Source organism: Zingiber officinale, chromosome 3B (assembly GCF_018446385.1).
Source record: "Zingiber officinale cultivar Zhangliang chromosome 3B, Zo_v1.1, whole genome shotgun sequence".
NCBI lineage: Eukaryota > Viridiplantae > Streptophyta > Magnoliopsida > Zingiberales > Zingiberaceae > Zingiber > Zingiber officinale.
This window is the reverse complement of record NC_055991.1, coordinates 108,757,407-108,776,449: the sequence shown is the minus strand read 5'-3', so window position 1 is coordinate 108,776,449 and position 19,043 is coordinate 108,757,407.

Genomic DNA, 19,043 nt, shown 5'->3' with positions numbered 1-19,043 from the left:
CCGCCCCCTAGGACCTAAGGTTACCACCCCTTAGGATTTTCCCTTTGCCTAACCGCAGCTAGGACTTTCCTGAAACACTTATTCAACACGTTAGATCACCACAAACCTTAACTTTGAATCCTTTGCCATTATCAAAACTCAGGTTCTATCGTCGGATGCTTCCCGCACCAACAATCTCCCCCTTTTTGATTATGGCAATCGAAATTCAATGTTAAGTAAAAGAAATATGCTGTTATGTATAAGCACAAGACACAAGATAAGCGTGATAGCAAGATAAGCATAAACATAGCTCCCCCTTAATACAAGCTCCCTTTAAAATATTTTCTTTGAGTTTCTCTACTCCCTTTTTTTGAATTTGAATTTTTATTTCTTTCTTTGAATTTCTCTACTCTCCCCCTTTGCCATATATCAAAAATGAGCTAGTTTTGAAAAACTTTAATTTTTCAAGACAGAATTTAGCAGAAAACATTTTAACTTAGGCAAGGAGCAAGTGAAAGGTAACACCTTAGAATAGCAATATTTTTCAAAATTTTATCAATTGATTTTGCTTGAAGAGATTTGCAAAGAGGAACTTTTTTAACTTAGTGTGTTTTGAAGAGAAAAAAAAAATTTCAAACAAAAATTTAACTTCAGAAATTTTCAAACAAAATTTTCAACTTCAGAAATTTTCTGGAAGAAAAAATATTCAGGTTTTTAAAGAAAATTTTCAAGGAAGGTTTTCAACTAAAAAAAATTTCAAGGCTTTAAATAATTTTCTAAAAAAAAATTTAACTTAACGAATATTCGAAAAGATTTCAGCTTAAATAACTTTCTAACAAGATTTAAAAAGGATTTTCAGAATAGAGGACACTTGAAAGTTTTAAATTTGGAGAAAGTTTTTGAGAAAGCTGCTTTGAAATGAATTTCAAGAATACTTAAGGCAAAGGAGAAGTGATAACCTTAATGTTTAATAGCTTGTCATTTTGTTTTAGAAAGGTATCAGAGCCCTAAAGTCCAAGCATGAGTAAAGATTTGGTTTTGATCAGGTATCAGAGCCCTTAAGTACAAGCATGCTTAAACTTTAATATTGCCTCTAGAGAACATCTTGCCAATTAGCTAAGTTTAGAAAATAATTTAACTAAGTTTAGTTAGAGAAAGCTTAATTAAGTACTTAGCTTTGAAAATATTTAGTTTATAGAGGAGTTATAATTTGAAGGTCAGGTCATAAATAATTTTAATTTTTAAAATAGCTTGAATTTTCGAAGATATGCCAAAACTAGTTTTTAATTTTGAGGTCAAGTCAAAATTTAAAAAAAAAACTAATTTTAAAACCGACTCAAAATCACTCCCCCTTAATTAATGCCTTAATAAATTTTTGAGTTCAGGAGTTCAAGCATGAGAGGTCAAAAAATTATTTTCCTAATTTTCCATCTCACTCATTCTAGATTAGCAAGCATGTTTAGCATATGAGTGAGTGTGAGATGGAGTTTACTTTAATTTACAACATTGAAAATATCAGTTAGAATTCCAAATAGGTGACCATTATTTTGAAGATTTAACAATTAATTGAGTTTAGAATTTCAAAGAATTTAATAACTTCTAAAAAAAGGGTTTTGAAATTAATTTTTCAGAGGATATTTCAAATGATTTTTCAAATAATTTTTGAAATAATTTTGAAATTATTTTTTTTTAAGAGATTTTTCAAATGATTTTTCAAAAGATTTTGAAATGATCATTTTTCAAATTAAGTTTTAAAATAATTTTGAAATGATTTTTCAAATAATAATTTTTTTAAAAAGAATTTTAAATAAGTTTTAAAGATTTTGAAATGATTTTGAAAAGATTTTTCAAATAAATTTTAAAAGAATTTTGAAATTAAGTTTTAAAGATTTTGAAATGATTTTGAAAAGATTTTTCAAATAAATTTGAAAAGAATTTTAAATAAGTTTTAAATATTTTGAAAAGATTTTTCAAATAATTTTGAAAAGAATTTTCAATAAGTTTTAAAGATTTTGAAATGATTTTGAAAAGATTTTTGAAATAATTTTGAAATTGAGTTTAAAAGATTTTTGAAATGATTTTGAAAAGATTTTTGAAATAATTTTGAAATAATTTAGTTGAATTAACTTGATTTAAGTCAATTTTAATTTTAATTTCCTAGTCATCTCACCCGATTTAAATTTTCAATCAGGGAACCCTATAATTGTTGTGAGATGAGTTAGTTCAATTTTTAGGGTTTTGTTTAACTTTATGTTAGATTTGGGTTTAGCTTTGGGTTCAACAAGTAAGCGTTCTTTGGATAAACTTCTGGGCTATGGTGAGTCACAAGGAGCTCATTAAAGTAACCATGCCTTTGAGATTTTCCAAATAGTCCTACCCATTGAACTTAATACTGAACCTTGGTCTAACTAGTTAGGATCCATTTAAGGGTAGCTTCGGTTAGTTCCACTTGGCCAAATGCACCAGGTCGAAGTCATATCTTCCTAGACATGCGATGCCCAAGCTTCCCCAACGTACTATCATCCAAAAACTTCACCAGTACTGTGTTTTAAGTTAAATCTGACCCTTTTAATCTATCCTTACTTACCCTATCGGGTAACTTACTCTTGTTTACCCATTTCGGGTAGATTAAGTTCGGTTACCCAGTCAGGTAAATAGATTTCGGAGTTGCCAGCTATTCTGGACCCTCCTTCTATTTTGAATTAATTTTGAATAATTGATTTTGAATTTTGAATTTTAAGTTTTAATAATTAATTTCGAATTTGAATTTTTGAATTTTAGTTATTAATTTCGAATTTTGAATTTAATTTCGAATTTCAAATTTTGAATTTTAGTAACTAATTTCAAATTTTAAATTTTAGTAATTAATTTCGAATTTTGAATTTTAATAATTAATAGTTAATAATAAATTTTTAATTTTAATTTTAATAACTAATTTCGAATTTTGAATTTTGAATTTAATTTTGAATTTGTAATTGAATTTGTAATTGAATTTGTAATTGAATTTTTTTAATTTTGAATTTAATTTTGAATATTAATTTGAATTATGTTCTTAATATTGCTTTTCTATTAGCTCCCCCTGGATCATAGTCTCTATATGGTCTATCAAGGTAATAGACTTGATCCTTGGGGACCCAATAGAGACCATTTCCAACTTGATTAACCAAGTTGGATTTTGGCACCCATGCTTGGACAATTTTTCTATTATTCTATTAACTAGCGATAAATATGATTTGTATTTTATTTTAGTTTTAAATCCAAGTCCAGTTCTGTTGTAAACGGCTCTCTGTTTTCCAAGAATCAGATCCAGATTCTTGGAGCCCAAGGTGAACCGTTCCAACGTGTCCTTGAGTTCTTTAATTTGAGCTTTCAAATTGGAATTCTCTTCCTCAAGTTGTTGGACTTGAGTTGAACTTCCAGTTTGAAATGACTCAGTTAAAGAGCTCGAGTCAGTCACTTCCTTAAGGGCTGTTACCTCCTTTTGGAGCGACTTAACCCGGACGTTGGATTTAGCTAACTTTTTTACTAAGGTAATAATTCATGCAAGTTATCTAATTGAAATTCTGCGAGTAGTGAACTTACAGTGGGTTTTGGTCCTTCGGAAACGAATGCGGATTCGTGGCTTTGATCAGACTCAGTCTCGGATTCGCTCTCGGTTTCTGACTCATACTCGGACTCAGTTTCCGCCACGGTTGCTTGTACTGGTAGAGCGAGGAAGCTCGTCGGTTCTTCTTCGTCGGACCCGGATTCATCTGATGACTCAGACCATGTTGCCTTCAGTGCTTTCTTCGTCTTGCTTGTTCCTGTAAATAACGCAACACCTTCCTCGGTCGGAATAGTATTAGTCTGCTCAAATAATTTATTTATTAAAACATGCTTACCTATTTTCGTATCAAGAATACTTTCGTGTAGCTCAATCAGATTCTCCCACAGCTCCTTAACGCTTGAAAATGGGCCGGCGCGATTCAGCTCCTTATTCGTTAAACCACACTGAAGTGTATACGTTGCTTTTGCGTTTGCTTCTACCTTTTTGATAAGGTTTGCGTCCCAGTTCTCGTATGGTAGTGGCTTGCCGGCGCTGTCAGTTGGCAGTTGAAGCCCGGTTTTGACGATCATCCAGACTTCAAAGTGAGTCTGGAGATACGCCTCCATCCGACCCTTCCAATCTCCGAAATCATCTCCGGAGAAGAGCGGTGGGCGAGCAGTGTTGTAGCCTTCTTGATGGGCCATTTTTAGAAAGACAATCTTGCAAAATAAACACAATAAAACTTGTTCCAAGACTTAGTCTTGGATTAGTAGTGCGGGAGAGAAAAAATAGTAATTCAGGAATTTTGAGAAAAAATAATAAAATATTATTAAAATAATATTAAAAAATATTACTACAAATTTTTGAAAACGTAATATTTCGCTAATTCCAACCAATGGTGAAAAGATAAAAATTAATTTTTCAAAAACAGTTTTGGAGGGAAAAAACGAAAGGCGTAAGGTTTTATTTTTAACCTATACAAACGATAAAGCCACGAAAAATGCTTGAATGGTGGTTGCACCAGTTCAAAGCGACCCCGCTCTGATACCAATTGATGGATCGAAAGCGCTAGAGGGGGGGTGAATAGCGCTCGTGGCTATTTTAACGATTTTAAACACAGAATAATAACGCAGCGGAAAGTAAAATCAAACACACAGAGACGCAGGTGTTTTACTTCGTTCGGAGCCTATGGCGACTCCTACTCGAAGGCCCGCGGTCCTTGACCGCTTTTGGTGGGCAACAACTATATATCGGAAAGATTACAATTAGAATTACAATTAATGCAATAAGTAAACTAATACCGACAACAAAAGATTGAAGAGTCTGAGCTTCGGGTTGTCGACGTCGAGTAGTAGCACTTCAAGGTCGTCTCGTTGGCAGCACTTCACAAAAGAAAGCTTGGAATTCGTTGTTGTTTGAAGTTGCACCTCAACCCTCCTTTTATATGCGATTCCGGGCGCATGGAGTGTGACGTGGCCAACCAACCAGGATGCTCCACGTGGCGAAGTCACGGCAGGGATAAAGTTTGGTCCCGGGCCCCCGGACCTCCGGGCGCCCGGATCCATCCCGGGCGCCCGGACCTCCTTTTTCCAGGACCCACTTCTCCTGCAAAACAAGGTTAGTCCGAGCAATTGCATACCCTGCAAGACAATGTTAGAATCTGATAATTCATAAGTAAAAAGGAGTTGACAGTCTTCAGACTGTCCGAGTCTGACTTCAGATTTCCAACCGGAAACCCTAGGTCGACCCGACGCCTACTGTTCCCTCTACGGGGAACGCGTCCTCACCTACTCCCCTCAGGAGAGATTACCTGATGCCAGTCCGGTCCTCCAGACCGACTGGACTTTCCGCCTAGGGTTACCACCCCCTAGGACCTAGGGTTACCGCCCCCTAGGGTTTTTCTCCACCTAGGGTTACCACCCCCTAGGACCTAAGGTTACCGCCCCTTAGGGTTTTCCTCCACCTAGGGTTACCGCCCCCTAGGACCTAAGGTTACCACCCCTTAGGGTTTTCCCTCACCTAGGGTTACCGCCCCCTAGGACCTAAGGTTACCACCCCTTAGGATTTTTCCCTTTGCCTAACTGCAGCTAGGACTTTCCTGAAACACTTATTCAACACGTTAGATCACCACAAACCTTAACTTTGAATCCTTTGCCATTATCAAAACTCAGGTTCGATCGTCGGATGCTTCCCGCACCAACATAGATCACTAATTATTTCGCTTGTGGAATTACTAATAAACCTTGAAATTATTTTTAGTGTGAATAGAAAAAAGGATATTAATGTAAATTCATTTTAGGATTCACCAAAGTTAGTTAGTAAAGGAAAGAGATTTTTAATAAAATAGTAAGATATAAAAAATTATATAATATATATATATATATAAAGAGAGAGAGAATATAAAATGTATAATATAAATTATAAAGCATAAATAAAATTAAATAAGGAAAATGTAAGATTAATATAACGTGTAACTAAGAAAAATCATATATAATATAAAATATATAATATAAATTATATAGTACAAAAGAAAAAAAAAATAAAGATTAATATAACGTGTAATAAACTATAACATTTTAATATGTGAATATATATATATATATATATATATATATATATATATACTAGTGTGATCGTACACACGCGTTGCGTGTGTAATATAATAATATATAAATTATTTGGGTCTTTGAAAATCTGAATTATTTGGATTTTTTAGTTTCACCCTTATAAACCAAGAATTAATTATTTGGGTAAGATTCATCAGACCCATGCAATAGTGACTACTATAACGGGCTTCCCTATGTAAAAAAATTATTTTAATTTAATATTATACTTGTCTTAGTTAAAAAAATTAAGAAAAGTATATTTTTTAACATGGTCGACCTAAAATATTTATAGAAGCTTTTTTGATCATAGTGTTGTCAATTCTAAGATATGGGACTAAAGAGAACTATATTTGTTTTATATAAAACAACCAGAGAAAATTAATGATGAGAAAAATTCATAATAATACGCTGTAGCTGAATCTCGAACTCTAGATCACTATTGTTTCACTTGTCGAATTACTAATAAACCTTGGAATTATTTTTAGTGTAAATAGAAAAAAGGAGATTAACGTAAATTCATTTTAGGCTTCACCAAAATTAGTTAGTAAAGGGGGGAGATTATATATATATATATATATATATATATATATATATATATATATATATATATATATATTACGAAATTTAATGCAATGAGTTAGTATTAAGAAACTATAATATGAATTATATATATTACCATGTATATGTGATATATATATATATATATATATATATATATATATATGGATATATATAAATATAAAATTAGTATATGAATATAAATATGTATGAAATTAATGCAATTAATGACTTAGTATATTTATAAAAAAGACCAAGTCCTAAGCTCCCTCTGCTATTTAAAAACCTTACCTTCAAAAGTCTCATCTTTGATGTTGTCGCTGGCCTTAAGAAGGTTCCCCTCCCCTTTTTTTTCTCCACCTGTGCTAGGGTTTCAAGGAAAGACAAGGAGTTAGTAGCTAAGTACTTAAGGCATGTTCTTAACTATGTTAGTATTTTAATTAGTTTCTATGTCTTGTAGAATTCGGATTCTATAGATTTCTATGTTCTTTTTGGTTTTAAGAAGTAGATACCATGGCCTAGGTTCCTTGCTCCTCTCTACTTGGAAGTTAGAAAATTTGTTTATGCTCCCATTGATTTTAGTACTTGTAAGTTTCAGATTTTTATGGATCCTTATGTTCTTTTGTATTTTTAAGAAGATGATACCATGACTTAGGTTCCTTTCTCATCTCTACATGGAAGCTAGAGAATTATTTATGTTCCCATTGATTTTTGAACTTATAGGTTTCGGATTTCATAAAGGTAGTTTTAAATTCTATTTTTAAGAGTTATGTATTTGGATGTTGTATTACAATTTGAGTCATGCTTCTAGTTGTTTTCCATTAGAAGATAGGAAACTTTTCTATGCTCAATTCAACTTATAAAACTAGTAAATTTCATATTCATAAGAGTAATTTTAAATTTTGCTTTTAAGAGTTATGTATTTGGATGTTGCACTACAATTTGAGTCATGCTTCTAGTTGTTTTCCATTAGAAGATAGGAAACTTTTCTATACTCAATTCAACTTATAAAACTAGTAAAATTCATATTTATAGGAGTAGTTTAAATTCTGTTTTAGAGGTTAATAATCATGATGTTGTACTATAAGTTGCTACATGTTTTATTATTTGTTTACCCTTAAAAGTTAGAGAATTTTGCAAGCTCAATTTATAGAGTAGAACTTCCAAGTTTCGGATTCTTTAAGACTTGGTTTAAATTCTATTTTAGAAGTTTAATTATCATGATGATGCACTACAAGTTGCTTCATATTTTACTATTTGTTTACTGGAGGCGAGCGTATTCACCTTTTGCCACCATGTTTTACTATTTGTTTACCCTTTAGAAACTAGACAACTATGCATGCTCAAATATATTATAGACCTTGCAAATTTCGGACATGATAAGAGTAGTTTCTAAATTTTGTTTGAGGGGACATATTCATCATGATGTTGCTCTACATTTTCTTCATTTTTCTCTCATATTATGTTTTATTTTAGTTCCTCATGTTCATGTATGTTTAGGAACTTTAAATGAGTTTTTAGTTTTGAGTTATGTTCTACATACTATGATGACTATAGATGCTACATCTAGGTTTCAGACCTCTAGATTAGGTATGTTCATGTTGTTTCTTGCTTCTCATTATGATAACCTTAACTGCTCATGAAATTAACCCACTTACGATGATGCACCTATTAATATTGGCATTTCATGCTTAGGTAGTGATTACGTTTATGTATATGTCTGTGTGCATGCATATGTAGGGATTATGTTTAGTTTTATGTACATGTTTATATTCATGCCTCTATAGTGATCATGATTATGAATGTGCCTATGCTTATGGAATGAACACGGTAGGTGTAACTAGGGACCTAAGCCCAGGAAGCGTACCAAATCTTATTATGAGTTAAGTTATGAACCAGGGATCTAAGCCTGAGTAGCTTACCAAATTATATTCTGGGATCGTGGTATGATCCGGGGACTTATGCCCAGTGAGCGTGCCAAAATCAATCAAGTTATATTCTGGGATGGCGGTATGATTCAAGGACTTACGCTTGGTGAGCGCACCAGAATCAATCAAGTTATATTCTGGGATAGTGGTATGATCTGGGGACTTACGCCCGGTGAGCGCACCAGAATCAATCAAGTTATATTCTGGGATGGTAGTATGAGCCGGGGACTTACGCCCGGTGAGTGCGCCAAAATAATAGGGACTCCAGTCCTAAGTTGGGACCCCTACCAACCTAGCACTAGGGTAGTTGTTTAATCAATAACTTATGTTACAATACTACTAAGTGTAACTAAGCCACCCTAATAATATGCTCAAGTTATGTTCAGGTTCATGTTATGCTATGAATATGTTAGGTTCATGATATGCTATGTTCATGCTCATGTATGTCTATGTATATGCTCATGATTAAGTCTGTTCTTATGTGGATATTTATACCATGCAAGTATGTTTATGCTTATAGTTATGTACCTGTTCATGTCCATGTTTATGCCTACGTTTATGTTTATACCTATGTTTATGTTTATGATTATATTTATACTTATGCCTATGCCTATGCCTATGCCTATGCCTATGGACATGCTCATGATCAAGCCTATTATCATGCCAAGTTCATTTACATGCTTATGTTCATGCCCTCATGCTTATGTCGATGTCTATGCTTACGTTCATAGTATGTTAGTAGGAAGATCTCCAGTTACCTAGAATGTGGCTTCCCTTAGGACACTAGATTATAGACACTAACTATTGCATAACATGGTCTTGAATATGCTGAGTCTCTTGACTCACTGATTTTAACCATTTTCAGACAATAGGATGAATGAGACAGGAGGCATTAACCAGTGAGCCAACTTAGGACAATGGAAGTACAACTCGAATACCTTCTAGTATAGTTTCTGCATCATTTATGTTTTAAGAACCATTATGTAACTTCGTTGAATTGAGAACCCATTATGGTAGTATGTGCAAGTGACGTCCGCAATTATATTTATATGAATTATTATGAAAGAAAATGTAAACAAAAAAAAACTAGGGACGTTACAAAGGTCATCATCAGATCTAATGGTGTGTCACTGTGGTCATAGTCACGGTCCCAACAATAGGCAAACTTCGATAGAGGAAGCCGAGCACCATGGTATAATGTCCAGGACATAATGATGATTGAGGATTTACGGAGGCAAGTCGCATAGTTAACTTAGTGTCTAATGGCATGGGATCTTGATAATCATAAGATTTTTTTTATCATGGATCTGACTCTTCCTTTGAGAACCCATATCTTCGATGGTATGCACCTCAAGAATGTCATGGGCGAGAGGAGTCTGCTGGAGACTAGATTTTGGGATCTGTCCGAATTTTCTAGTTTATTGCAATCAAAGAACTTCGTTGACTGGATCAATGAAGTAGAGCAGATCTTTGACTACAAGTAAGTTCTAGACCAAATGAAGGTGAAGTTAATTGTCATCAGACTCAAGGGGTGAACATCAATATGGTGGAAACAGACACGGTGCTCTCAAGACAAACAAGGTAAATCGCAAATAATTGATTGGGAGAATATAAAGGAAAAAAATGAAGCAACACTTCCTTTCCTTCGCCTATACCAAAACTCTATTGCAATGATTTCACTCATTGAGATAGGGTGTGAGATCGGTCAATGAATATACAGATGAGTTTATGCAGCTGGTGGACCGAAACGATCTATCTGAGATGGAGGAGTAGAAGGCGGCGCAATACTTAGGGAGTACTGCGCTTGACCTTATAAGATGCCCTCAGTCTTCATTCATTTTCGACAGTGTTAGAGGCCTTTCAACGTGCAATGGTGGTTGAGAAGCAACAAAATCGAAAACTAGCGAGGAGAAGCAACCAGAATAGTCAACTAACTCGCTCTCAAAATTCTCGTCCTTCACAACAATAGCCACCACAGCAGACATTGCAGCGTTACTACTGTTGGATCGAGAATTCGCTAGAGGGGGTGAATAGCGATTTAAATAAATTTATCGTATAAAGTGCACAGCGGAAAACACGAAAACAGAACAATGTTAACACAAGTAATTTTTTACTTGCTTTGGAGCCTTTGTCGACTCCTACTCCAAGGCCCACACTCGTCGAGTGCTTTCGTTGGACAATCCACTAGCAATTCGAAAAGTTGATTACAAAATGTGAGGTACAGAAATGCTAGTAAAAAGAATACCGACAATAATTAAGAAGACAAAAAAACAACGCTTGTCGGAAAGCCTTTGCAGCATCGCAGGAGCACAGCATAGCAGACAATAGAAGATCTTGTCGTTGTTGATTTACTCCAGCCTTCACCCTCCTTATATAGGAGGTTCGGGGTGCCTTGATGTGACATAGCCGAGCCAGTCAGCGAGCTCCACGTGGCAAAACGATAAGGGGATAACTTTTGCATTCCGGGCGCCCGGATCCCTTCTCGACACCCAGATCCCTTCCGGACACCCGGACCTCTGGGCGCCCAGATCCCTTCCGAGCACCCGGACCTTCACTTTTCAGCAACCTGCAAAAAGTGTTAGTCTGAGGCAAAATACAAACTATCCTACAAAACAAAGTGTTAGAACAGTATAGTTAAAAAAAGGAATAGAGTAGTAATTAGATTTCGTCTCACTGAGACCGGAATCTAGTCAAGATCTCAACTTAGAGTTCTAAAATGGTTCTAAGTTGGATCGGCGCCTAAGTTCCCTTCCCGGGAACACATCCTCACAGTCACTCCCCTCCAGTGACTTACCTCAACTTACCTACCAGACGTCCGGTCAGCCCATCGACCTGTCTGGACTTCGTACCAGTTATCCGGTCAGCCCGTCAACCTAGCTGGACTTTGTGCCAAATGTCCGGTCAGCCCGTCGACCTGTTTGGACTTCGTGCCAACTATCCGGTCGGCCCATCGACCTAGCTGGGCTTCGTACTAGATATCTGGTCAGCCCGTCGACCTTCCTAGGCTTCGTGCCAGCTATCCGGTCGGCCCGTCGACCTAGCTGGGTTCGCCTGCACACTCGATCAGAGTGTTAGATAACAATGAAACTAACTTAACCTACTTTGTCATTCATCAAAATTTGAGTTAGACCGTTAGTACTAACTGTTGGTTGCTACTCGAAAAACCTACTGGTTCCACTGTATAAAATTTTTGTACAAGGTCTGAACCTTTCCTAACTACCATGTGTTCTTTTAAATTAAACTTGAAATCGCAAACAGAACTTAACATTATTAATTTCAAATTTAACTTATTTGTTCTTTTAGGTTTAGACTTGGATCGCCTGTGGAACTTTACACTTTTGATCCAAATCCACCCATGTTACAAAGTCGATTAAATATTAATTTCTAAAATTGGCTTCCAGTACTGCATGGCGAGGCACTAGGCCTTCTTGGATATGGGAGCAACCACCACCAACTAGACAAAGCCTTTTTAAGAAAATTAATATTTAATCTTCCTACAGTAACATAGAGTTTAACCAAAAGGAACGATCGAATCACAATATCGAAAAGAAAACAAAAGAACACAAATCGAAACATAAATCGATTCCTAGAATTCTATGCCTCTTGTGTTTGGAATTCTTACAAAGAAAAATAACTAGCATAATGCGGAAAATAATTTCTAGTTATACCTTTTCTTTGCAAGCAATGACCTCTTGATCTTCTATCGTATTCCTCTTCTAACCTCAGACGTTGTGTAGGCAATGATCTTCCGAGATGAGAACCACCAAGCACCTTCTTCTTCCTTCTAGGTTTCGGCCACCAAGAGCTCCTACAAAGATGAAGAGGTTTGACCACCACCAATGCTCCAAGGGATACTAGAAACAAAGCTTCCTTTCTCTCCTTCTTCTCCTTGCTTGATCCGGCCAACAAGACTACTCCACCACTTGAAGAGGTTTCGGCCACAATAAGGAGAAGAGAGAAAGAGGAGGGGTCGACCACACCCAAGGAGAAAAGAGAGGAAAATAGAATAGAGTTGTGTCTCTTGAAGGCACCCATACCCCCTCTTTTATATTCCTTGGTCAATCCATAAAAGGAAATTTTAATAACAATTAAAATTTATCTCTTTTAAAATTTCCTTTTGTGTTCTCCATTAAAAGGAAAAATTAAAATAAAATTTTCTTGTTATTAAACATGGTCGGCCACCCCTAAGACAAATAAGGAAAAAAATTTCGCTGAAAAATTAAAGCTTTCTTATTTGCTTCCGAAAAATTTTTAAAATAAAATTTTCCAATTCATAATCCCTTCATGGTAGGTTATAAAAGGAAATTTTTATAATTTAAAATTTTCTTTAAACATGTGAATGATTTTCAAAAAAGGAAAGTTTTCGCTAAAAATTAAAACTTCCTTTCATCTACAAATAAGGAAAGATATTTAATCTTTCTCTTAACCCTTTGTAAAAAAACTATAAAAGGAAAGTTTTAAATTTTTAAACTCACTTTTAAATCATGGCTTCCACATCAGAAAAAATTTTAAAAAACAAAATCCTTTTAATTTTAATGTGGGTCGGCCACACCAAGCTTGAACCCAAGCTAAGGCCGGCCACATCCAATCCCACCTAGACTTGATTGGGTCGGACCTTGCTTGGGCTCCAAGCAAGGCTTGGTCGGCCACCTTTAGGTGGGTAGGAAGGTGGGTATAGGTGGGTATAATACTTTATAACTAAGAGGCTACGATAGGGACCGAGAGGAGGAATTGATTTTAGTCTCCCGATAAAATTAAGCTTCCCGTGTTCGCCCCGAACACCCAACTTAATTTCATCAATAATAATTCATTCCACTAAAGAATTATTATTGAACTACCACACCAATCTCAAATTACATTTTGGGCTCATTCTTACTATGAGTGTGTTAGTCTCCCTATGTTTAAGATATCGAATGCCCATTAATTCAAATGAGTTACTGACAACTCACTTAATTAGTATCTTAGTTCCAAGAGTAGTACCACTCAACCTTATCGTCATGTCGGACTAAGTCCACCTGCAGGGTTTAACATGACAATCCTTATGAGCTCCTCTTAGGGACATCATCAACCTAACTCTCTAGGACACAGTTTTCTTCTATAATCAACAACACACACTATAAGTAATATTATTTCCCAACTTATCGGGCATATTGATTTATCGAACTAAATCTCACCCTTTGATAAATTAAAGAAATAAATATTAAATATATGTATTTGTTATTATATTAGGATTAAGAGCACACACTTCCATAATAACAGATGTCTTGTTATTTTATATAGTCAGTACAAAAAGAAACTGCCTCAAATGGTCCTACTCAATACACTCTAAGTGTACTAGTGTAATTATATAGTCAAGATAAACTAATACCTAATTACACTACGACCTTCCAATGGTTTGTTCCTTTCCATCTTGGTCGTGAGCAACTGTTTATAATTTATAAAGAACTGATAATATTATCTTCTGTGTGTGACATCACACACTATGTTATCTATAATATAAATTAAATGAACAACTACATTTAACAAATAAATGTAATTTGACCAAATGTGATTCTTTATTTCATAATAAATGTTTACAAAAACTAGGCTTTTAGTATACACTCTAACACTAACCGCACCAATAATCTCCCCATTTTTGATGCAATGACAACCTGATTAAGTTAGTGAAAAATATGCAAATAAAATAAGCAATTTGGTTTTTAAGTTAGTCTTATATTTGATATTTTATTGTTTTAACTAACTTAACAAACTAACTTAACCACCTAACCCTCCCCTTTGACATTCATCAAAAATAAACATGATAAAAAAATGACTAAGTAAAATGCAAGGAAGAATAGAGAACTTGGGGGAGTTTAAATTAAAAACATAGAAAACTTTTGAAAATTTTGTTTTCATCTTTATCTTTATCTTCAAAAATAGTTAAGTTTAAAAATAGTCAATTTTATAAAGATAACTCAGAAAGATAACTTTAGAAAATTTAAACATAAGTTTTATAAAGGCAAGTTTACAAAAGTAAAATTTTCAAAGCCAAGTTTATAAAATCAATTTGCAATACTAATTGGACAAAATCAATTTTCAAAACTAAATTTGTAAAGTTCAATTTTCAAATAAAATTTTTGAAAATTAAGTAAAATCTGATTTTCAAAACTAGGTTTGTAAAATCCATTTTTCAAATCTAATTTTTAAAACTAAGTTAAATGCAATTTTTAAAACTAATTTTGTAAAATTCAATTTCTAAAATCTATTTTCAAAACTAAATTTATAAAATTCAATTTTCAAATAAAATTTTTGAAAATTAAATAAAATATGATTTTCAAAACTAAGTTAGGTAAAAAAAACTTAGTTTTTAAAAAAGTCAATTTTCAAAAAATAGGTTTATCAAATTAGATTTACAAAAATATTTGTTAAACAGATTTAAAATATTTTTAAGGAAACATTTTTCAAAAATTAATTTTAAATAAAGGGTAAATTTAAAAATAATTAATTCTCCCCCTGAACCTGACGTACAAAAACAACTGTCTAACCAATTAGTTACTTACTAACTATCAGAGGATAGAAGCTTTCACTTGGTTAGTCAGGTTAAGTCCTATTTGTAATCAGTTAGTGTTTGACTAAACTGAATCACTTAACCTAATTAATGTATGTTTTATATTTAACGCCCAGACTTATGTCGATGCACTGAAATAAGCATCTTAAGTTCAGGCAGTTTGCCTATGCATCTCACCCCTTTCTATGTTCAGCAATCACAAACAAGGTAATTCTAGGGTGTTGGTGAGATGCTCAAGTACTAGCTCTATGGGAACATGCTTTTTAAGGGATTGATCTAGTTTAAGTCTAAAACTGATTCTTAAAATTCTAAAAATGGAAAATTTTAAAAGAAACGTTTTATCCTAGAATTTAGTAGTAACTATTTTTGAAAATGATTTTGAATTTTAAACACATCCCTAATTTTCTACATAGATTGCTAAACTCACTTTCAAGGAGGGGTTTGGTGAAAATGTCAGCTAAGTTAAACTTGGACTCAATGTACTTGAGTTCAATATCTCCTTTAGCGACATGATCTCTGATAAAGTGGTGCCTAATTTCAATGTGCTTGATTCTTGAATGATGCACAGGATTTTTTTTGTCAAATTGATTGAGCTAATATTATCAATTAATACTTTTACATTTGTAAGGTTTAAGTTAAAATCTTTTAAAGTGTGCATCATCTATAATAGTTGTGCAACACACTCTCCTATAGCTATATACTCTGACTCAGTTGTAGATAGAGCAACACAATGTTACTTTCTACTAAACCAGCTGACAAGTGATGAACCTAGTAGTTGACATCCACCACTTGTGCTCTTGCGGTCTAATTTGCACCCAGCATAATCTGAGTCAGAATACCCTATTAACTCAAAATTGTTAGTTCTAGGATACCAAATTCCTACATTCGATGTTCCTTTAAGGTATCTAAAGATTCTTTCGACTTGAGTCAAATGAGATTCTTTAGCACAAGTTTGATATCTAGCACACATACTAACTGCAAATAAAATATCGGGTCGACTTGCAGTTAAGTACAGTAGGCTACCTATGACACTCCTATAGTACTTTAAGTCAATTGATTTTCCATTGGGGTCGTTTTCTAGGATTGTGTTAACTGTCATAAGTGTTTTTATTTCTTTAGTATTTTCCATTCCAAATTTTTTAAGTAATTCTTTGGTATATTTTTGTTGATAAATATAATTTCTCTCATTTGTTTGTTTGATTTGTAATCCTAAAAAGTAAGTTAATTTTTCTACTAGACTCATTTCAAACTCTTGTTCCATAAGATCTGTAAATTCTTCTAAAAATTCTGAGTTAGTTGAACCAAAAATTATATCATCTACATAGATTTGAGCTATAAAAATATCCTCTTTTATTAATTTAACGAATAGAGTTGGGTCAATTGGACCTTGGTTGAACCCTTTAGATATTATGTAAGAGGTTAACCTTTCATACCATGCCCTGGGTGCTTGCTTAAGTCTGTATAAGGCTTTCTTTAGTTTAAAGACATAGTCAGAGTGTTCTAGATTTTCAAACTTAGGTGGTTGTCCTACATAGACTTCTTTTATCAGTCCATTTAGAAAGGTAGATTTAACGTCTATTTGATACAGTCTGAACCCTTTATGGGCTGCATAACTGAGTAACATTCTAATGGAATCTAATCTAGCTACTGGGGCATAAGTTTCATTATAGTCAAGTTCCTTTACTTGACTAAACCCCTTAGCAACTAGCCTAGCTTTGTTTCTAGTAATTTTCCCAGTTTCGCTTAATTTATTTCTAAACACCCATTTTGTTCTATTATTTTCTTTTTTTGGGTGGTGGTACTAAGTCTCAAACTTCATTTCACTCAAATTGAACTAGTTCCTCCTGCATAGCTATGACCCAATCTGGGTCAAGTAAAGATTCAACTATGGTTTTGGGTTCAATTTTTGAAATTAGAGAGATTTGACTTAGGTTTCGAAAGGATGACCTAGTTTGAACCCTTAAATCTGGATCACCAATTATTTGGTCAATTGGATGATTTGGGTTGACTCTTATGGTTCTAGATGGTTGATTTACTTGAGTTTCTTATTCCTCTTCATGATTTAAATCTTGATTAGTTCCTTCTAGATTACTATTGCCTTGAATAAACTCAGTTGGCTGAAGTTGGGTTTATTCTAGGTTTTATTTGGATTCCTCAAATTTTACGTTTATGGTTTCCTCGTTCTCGGATTGTTCTGACGGTGACTGATCAGTGTTGGATTCAACCTCGACTCCAGCTGGTTCTTCATAGATCTTCAAGAACTTTTCTCAAAGTTCTTTTGCGCTTTTGTACTCTCCGACTCTATCGATATCTTCATTTGGTACCACGCTTAGGAGGTGAAATTCAGTCCGCGCGTTTGCCATAAATTCATCACGTTGCTTGTGGGTCCAAAGGCGTTTATCGATTTCTTCTCCATTCGTGTTCTTCGGTGCTTCATAACCAAATTTCATTATTAAGGAAATACCAAAATCAGAGTTAAGATATATCTCCAATTTTTTCTTCCACAAAGCAAACTCCCCCTCGAATGCAGGTGGATAGATGCTAGCTCTGACCATCACTTTATTGCTTCAATCGACGGTTAGTCCTCCTGAAGCGCCTGACTCTAATACCACTTGTTGGACCATTGCGGTCGGCTAGAAGGGGGGTTGGATAGCCTGCAAACACAAAAACAAAAACCAACCCTTATCGAACTCTCAACAAAATACTTGCATAAATAAAGTAAACAAATAAACTAAAAGTAAGAGACAAGAGGTTTACTTGGTTACAATCAGGAGGTTGTTAATCCAAGGAAGATGAAGCGCATTATCAATCTCATTCAGGCGGAGAAGCCTCTTACAACGTTTAAGCACAGAAATAGAAGCTCAACTCTTAACTAAAGCATACAAGTGTTGTAATTACAAATCTTGAGTTCGTTCTGAATGTTTTAAAAGCTTTTGGACCAAGGCTATATTTATAGCCTTGGTCGGGGTGCCCCGAAAGGTTCCGGGTGCCCTGGGGGGATAAAATTTTATCCCCAACGTTCAGATCGCGTCAAAATGCGATCCTAGTAAAACTTCTGGTCCGAGCGCCCCGGACTGGTCCGGGCGCCTCGAACCCAAGTCAACTACGGTTGACTTTTTCGTCCAGGACCTCTGCTCTGGTTCGGTTCGGCTCGGTCCGGGTCTTCTACTCCGGATCTGCTCGCTTGGGTGATCTCTGCCATTCAGAAAAATGGCTCACCCGAACCCAAGTTCTAGTCTTCTCGAGCAGGCTTCTGCTTCGGCTTCTCGTCCCTCGGAATCGCTGCGTGCTTCCTTCTCGTCCGCCAGTGTACTCATCCGCAGTCTTCGTCCCTCGGTCGCACCCCGTGCCGACCTTCTCACTAGCTGCGTCTCTTGCTCCTCGAGCAGTTTTCCGCTTCAGCTTTCGTCCCTCGGAACCACCGCATGCTTCCTTCTCATCCGCCAGTGTACTCTTCCGCAGCGCCTCGTCCCTCAGACGCACCGCGTACCGTCCTTCTCGCTAGCTGCGTCTTCCGCTCGACTACCTGTGCTCCTAAGCTCCTGCACACTTAGACACCAGGTTAAAAACACACAGGACCTAACTTAACTTGTTGATCACACCAAAACAACTTTGGGGTTCCAACAAAAGTTACACGATAGAGGAGGAGGGAACGTAAGTGGAGAGCTTATGTTACTTTTCTATGTGTGTAACCTTTTGACTGTGGTCACAACCTCCTTATATAGAGCTCAGACCAATGGGTAGCGTTAATGATCGTTTAATGATCATTATTTGCCAGCTTGGGGTTCCAACAAAAGTTACACGATAGAGGAGGAGGGAACACAAGTGGAGAGCTTATGTTACTTTTCTATGTGTGTAACCTTTTGCCTGTGGTCACAACCTCCTTATATAGAGCTCAA